Source organism: Ursus arctos, unplaced genomic scaffold (assembly GCF_023065955.2).
Source record: "Ursus arctos isolate Adak ecotype North America unplaced genomic scaffold, UrsArc2.0 scaffold_4, whole genome shotgun sequence".
Lineage (NCBI taxonomy): Eukaryota > Metazoa > Chordata > Mammalia > Carnivora > Ursidae > Ursus > Ursus arctos.
The window spans coordinates 79,710,917-79,717,369 of record NW_026623056.1 but is presented as its reverse complement, the minus strand read 5'-3'; the positions used below and the strand labels follow the sequence as shown (position 1 = coordinate 79,717,369).

The 6,453-nt window shown below is 41.7% G+C and overlaps 1 pseudogene; it reads left to right on the top strand.

Moving 5' to 3' along the window:
• Positions 1–3,666: 3,666 nt before the first annotated feature.
• Positions 3,667–4,541, top strand: LOC113256892 (glyceraldehyde-3-phosphate dehydrogenase-like; annotated as a pseudogene).
• Positions 4,542–6,453: the final 1,912 nt, after the last annotated feature.

Below are 6,453 nucleotides of genomic sequence, written 5' to 3'. Positions count from 1 at the left end.
CTAGCTAATACAAATTTTGCACCATTTAACAAGTTAAGACACTGTTCTGCTGTGTTGACTAAGCAAAGAAGCCTATCAAAGCAACCAATGCTTATTGATGGAATTGTTTCCAGCAATGATGCTTCGAGTGTGGCCCCTGGACCAGCAACATCAGCATCACCTGGAAACGTCTTAGAAATTCAAATTCTCGGACCCCAGCCTGGACTTTCTGAATCAGAAATTGTGGGGATGGGGCCCAGCAATTTGTGTTTTAACAAACCCCCAGGTGATTCTCATGCATGCTAAAGTTTGAGAGTCATTGCTCTAGAGGAGAATTTCTCAAATTCGGCACTCTTGGCATTTTAGGACTGATCATTCTGTGTTGTAGGGAGGTATCCTGTGCATTGTAGGATGTTTAAATGAGTCTCTGGAATCTACTGCTAGATTCCAGCACCATCAGCTTCATGTGACACCCCAAAATACCTCCAGACTCAATCTCCAATGCTATATATCCCCTGGGGGGACACAATTGTCCCCAGCTGAGAACCACCCTAGGGTCACAACTATGGCCTGGACTGGTCCAAGCCTAAATTATGACATATAAACAATCATGTCAATAACATATATGCATTCAAGTGTTCACAGGTATGTGACAATGGGACATAAACTAAGGTTAAATCATTTAAGGTTTACAAAGCACTTTCCTATATATGTCACTTGTTCTCACATTAATCCTGTGCAGAAGGTAATTATCATCATTCTCGTATTACTCAGAAGGAAACTGAGATTCAAAGGTACTTGATGTGCCCAAAGTCACTGCCTGCTAAGTAGCCAGGCTGGAACTCAAACCCAGATGTTTCCTTTTCATAGATAAAGAGAAATATCTTATTAGATGGGTTATAGAGGGGTATTTCTATCCTTGAAAAATGTCATTGCTTTTGGAACAGATCCAATATTAGCTGAGATATAATAGTTGTAGGAATACTTACACAGCATGTTCAATATGAAACGCGTTGTGTATGCAAGAGCAGGGTAAGCCTGTCCATAGACAGCACGGGCTGTTACTTGGGAAGAAAATCTTTGGGACAGTTTCTGTGAGCCTTAGAGATACTGGGGAGATTTGTACTCAGATCAGAGAAGAACAAAACAACACAGCTAAACAAAGTCTGGAAGATTCTTTCTCCTTTAAACCACACCTTTTTGAGAAAGTGAAACAGAATCAGAATCATCGGCTGAACGAGAGAAAGAAAGAGAAAAACCCAGAACACCGGAGAGCCATTGTCCCGCTGTGACCCAGATCCTCACAGAATGAAGTGCTGTCCTACCAGCATTATGCTCCTAGGGAGCAGTGTGCAAAAAGCCCACAAGGCCCACAGCTTCCAGAGAGTGGATGTAATACTCATCCAGAGGCGAGCTGGGGATTTCCACGGGCACAGTAATAGACTTTGGCTTCTGAGTGAACATCCAATCACCAGCAGCCAACTCGCTGACCTTTGGACGGTCCTCCAACAAGGCCAAACTTGTTGCAGAGCATAAAACTGAAATTCTAAATAAAGATCAAGGCCAACTCAAAGTCACCATGAGACAAATGACCCCAAAGAAACCTTTTGATGTCAGTTCTTTTTTGCTCTGAGAAGAATGTGAAACCTCTTGCCTCTTCTTTAGAGAGGATTATTAATGGTCCTATAAACTGGAGTTTAAATCTGGAAACATTTCTAATCAGAGGAAAGAGCACTGGGCCTGGAGTCAGAAGGTCTGGGTTCTGGTCCTGGATGTTCAATAGCGAAACCACTCAAACTGCTCTGTGTCAGGTTTGGGTTTTATTTTTTTTTTTCCATGAAGCAGAGAGATGTGACTACAGAAAATCTAGGATTCCTTCCGTGAGTATAATACTCTTTTATCAATATCTGAAGCTTGCAGCTAACATACCCACAACTTGGGAAACACCATGCATGACGTGAAAAAAGCCAGGATTTTAGAGTCATTCAGACCTAGCATGAAATCCCAGCTCTGGTGTGTTCATTGGGCCACATAGGACAACTCGCTAACCCTTCCTATCCTCAGTGACCTCATCGTTAAAATAGAGGTGATGGTAATAGTACCCAACCCAAAAGGCTATTGTAACTATTAAATGGAATCATACGGATAAACAATTACACACAGTCCTTGGCACGCAGGAAGTATGAAATAAATGGTAGTTGTTATTATACATTTGAAAATGAACACTTGGAAAAATAAAATCAAAGGGTTTTTTTAAAGATTTTATTTATTTGAGAGACAGAGAACATGTGTGTGAGAGAGAGTATGAGCAGGGGGAGGGGCAGAGGGAGAAGCAGACTCCCCGCTGAACAGAAGCCCCATTCAGGGCTCGATCCCAGAATCCTGGGATCATGACTTGAGCCAAAGGCAGCCGCTTAACTGACTGAGCCATCCAGGAACCCCCAAAATTGAAGGTTTTGATTAAAATCTGTACCTCATACTGTGACAGAAGGAATGAGAGCCACTTACAAATTGACTGGCTAATAAATATTATTGATATTCTATTAAAAATCTCTCAGAACTGGTAGATAAAAGTCTCTCAGAGGAACACAGGCCATTTCTCATGTTTCCTGTTTCCAAATTAATAGATAATTAAACATAAAGGGGCCCTGCATGTGTAACATCACTTTGTAATTTGCTGTGTCCTGCTAGTTTTTAGTTAGGGATAACACATACATACACAAAAGAGTGAGGGAAAAAGGAAGCCACCAGGATGTAGCAAATTTTTTAAAAAGCCTCAGTTCATAAAGGAGGACACAGGCTTGATGATCCTAGTTCCACATAAAGCAAGGAAGACATCAAGAGTGATTTTTCTATCAGCAAAAAAGTAAAAGAGCCTATACTTCTATGCCTTTTACGTATTCCATTTTGTAATAATTGGTAGAGGAAAGAAAGAGAACTTGGACCTTTTTTTATTGGATAGTTTTTTTTTTTAATTTCTATTACTGAAGTTTAGTTGACATACAATATTATATGAGTTTCAGGTGTACAGCATGGGGTTTTGAAATTTCTATACATTACACAACGCACAGGAGGGTAAGTGTAGCTACCATCTGTCACCATATAACGTTATAATGTTTTTGACTATGTTCCCTATGCAGTGCTTTCCATCTCTGTGTACCTCTTAATCCCCTTCACCTATTTCACCCAGCTTCCCACCTGCCTCCCCTCCGGCAACCTCCAGCTTGTTCTCTGTATTCATGAGTCTGTTTCTGGGTTTTGTTCATTCATTTGCCTTTAGATTCCACATGTCGGTGAAATCATATTGTGTTTGTTCTTCTCCGTCTGACTTGTTCTACTTAGCATAATACCCCCAGGTCCATCCATGTTGTCATGAATGACAAGATAAAAGTTTTTAATCTTATAAAATGATTTGTCCTCTTTTGGTCAGTAAGTGGATGGAAGGACCTAAATTAAGGAAAGTGCACCCTCTGCTGGCTATTTAGTAGAATTTTAAAAGACAACAGCACAGTGGCTCTCTTCTCCCTGTTGGACAGACCGCCGCATCTTCTGGTGCAGAGCCAGCCCCGACCCCGAGACCCGACGGTAAAGGTGGGAGTAAACAGATTTGGCTGTATTGGGCACCTGGTCACCAGGGCTGCTTTTAACTGTGGCAACGTGAATATTGTTGCCATCAATGAGCGCTTCGTAGACCTCAACTGCATGGTCTGCATGTTCCGGTATGATTCCACCCACAGCAAATTCCCTGCACAGTCAAGGCTGAGAACAGGAAACTTGTCATCAATGGAAAGCCCATCTCCATCTCCCAGGACTTAGACGCCACCAACATCAAATGGGGCGATGCCTGTGCTGAGTATGTTGTGGAGTCCATTGGGGTCTTCACCACCATGGAGAAGGCTGGGGCTCACTTGAAGGGTAGAGCCAACAGGATCATCATCTCTGCTCTTCCTGCTCATGCCCCCATGTTTGTGATGGGCGTGAACCATGAGAAATATGGTTCTCCCTCAAGATGGTCAGCAGTGCCTCCTGCACCACCAACTGCTTGGCCCCTCTGGCCAAGGTCATTCGTAACAACTTCAGCATAATGGAGGGACCTATGACCACAGTCCATGCCATCACTGCCACCAGAAGCTTCCTGTCTAGGAAGCTGTGGCATGATGGCCAAGGGGCTGCCCAGAACATCATCTCTTGTTCTACTGGCTGTAGGCAAGGTCATCCCTGAGCTGAATGGAAAAATCACTGCGATGGACTTCCGGGTCCCCACCCCCAACATGTCAGTCATGGGTCTGATCTGCCTCCTAGAGAAAGCTGTCAAATACAATGATATCAAGAAGCTGGTGAAGCAGGCATCAGAAGGCCCTCTCAAGGCCATGCTAGGCCACACTGAGGACCAGGTTGTCTCCTGTGACCTTAATAGTGACGGTCACTTTTCCACCTTCAAGGCTGGGGCTGCCATTGCTCTCAATGACCATTTTGTCAAGCTCATTTCCTGGTATGACAATGAATTTGGCTACAGCAACCAGGTGGTGGACCTTATGGTCCACATGGCCTCCAAAGAGTAACCAGCCGCAGCAAGAGCAAGAAGAGAGAGGCCCTCAGCTGCTGTGGAGTCCTTGTCCCAACTCATCCCCCATCACACTGAGAATCTCCCAACACCCACAGTTTCCATCCCAGACCCCCTGAAGAAAGGGAGGGGCTTGGGGAGCCCTACGTTGTCAAGTATGATCACTAAAGTATACTGTACCCAGCCCCCCCCAAAAAAATTGCCACAGTGAACGAGTCTGTAACAATAATGAAGAATGCATAAGTGAACAAATGAATTACATGTTACATTACTACTTTTTCAGTTTTTACCATGGATTCAATAATGATGAAAATAAAGGCAAGAAAACAGGTTTGATAATGAGAAACTAGGATTAGGTCATGCCAACCCTTTCTTCTTTTCTTCTGTCCTGCCCTCTTTCCCTCCTTCCTTCTTTCCTTTCATTTTTTTCTTTCTTTCACTCTTTGAACCCCTCAGACACATCTTTTGTATAAATCCTATGTAAAGACGGAGGCATAAGGTCAAATTCAACTTAGAGATGCATGCTGCTTATTTCTATACAATGTCTTCATGAGGTTAATACGTCATTTATATTCCAAAGCCCAACTTCACAGACAAGATCAAGACACAGTAAGACCACAAACATTTACCAGCTACAAACTTAATAGAGTCAAGTGCATAATGGTAAGCAGCCCTCAACTTAGGAAGGGCTTATCCTCCCAAAGGCAGCTTATTCGCTGGTCATTTAGAAGTGGAAATCTTTTTCTCATTTGTTCCAGGGCAAGTTTGCAAAAATACAAATACACATTACACTAATAATACCATGATTTCCACCTCATCAAACAGTAATATAACAGTATCTTTATGGGAAAAGACAAATATAAGGCTCAACTTGGTATCTCAGGAGCCCACCCTCCTTTTCTGAAGCAGTATGAGCAGCCTTCCCGGTTTCTGGAATTAGAGATGAAAGTTACCTCTGAGAGACTCGTAGCACATAGCCCAGCACCGGTAGCTTGTTAGCTTTCTATGTTTCCGAAAGGAAGCTAACTCACTGAGACAATCACACCCAAGATTTCCAAACTAGAGAACAAAAGAAATGAAGGCAATTTCTTATCTTCGTGAGGTCAGAGAAAGCAGAACCACAAAAGGTAGACTGTCTTGCCTTCTTCAACATACACACACACACACACACACGCTTTTCCTTGTGTCGCCAAAATTCATCCATAAATTGGTCAATTGTAGTCTAAGACCTGTAATGATAATAATAACTGGGTTTCAGTAGCCTCAAGAAATATAGCATTAGTACTAAGGAATATATTTCCTATTAGCATTTTTATTATTTGCAGCGTAATTTATTTTAAAACCAATTTAATTCCGTTTAACCTATCAAATAAAGCTAGCACGGTTAAATTAAACTTTACAGGGTCTGAAATAACTTAAGGAGAGCTTTAGAGAAGGAGATTGGAAGAACCCAGAAATTATATTTATTCCTCACACATAATTCAAAACACGAAGAAAACGTAGTGCAAGGCTGCAAACTTGCGTACTCTTGGTCAAATACAGATCACATATCTTAAAATAAGCAAATGCAGGAAAATGCAACAAAGGTGATAGCATTTATTAGTTGCTGTTTCTTATGCTTATATTTAAACTTCTTAATCAAGAATATTTAGAACAGCCCACATTGTCTATTTAAGCTTCACTTCACATAAACTAATGAAAAAAATAAAAGCATTATCTTGATCAGAGTTATTAGGACATAAGTGAAATATTTTCACAGCTCTGCCCTCTCCTGAGGGCACAGTCTTGAAATTCAGCACTTTGGAGAAATATGACTATTATTTAATAGTGGTTCATAAAAAAGTGCAGAGTGGTTCAATAAAGAAGCTCTTAACCCACTCAATTAACTGAGTAGATTAAAACAGAACCAG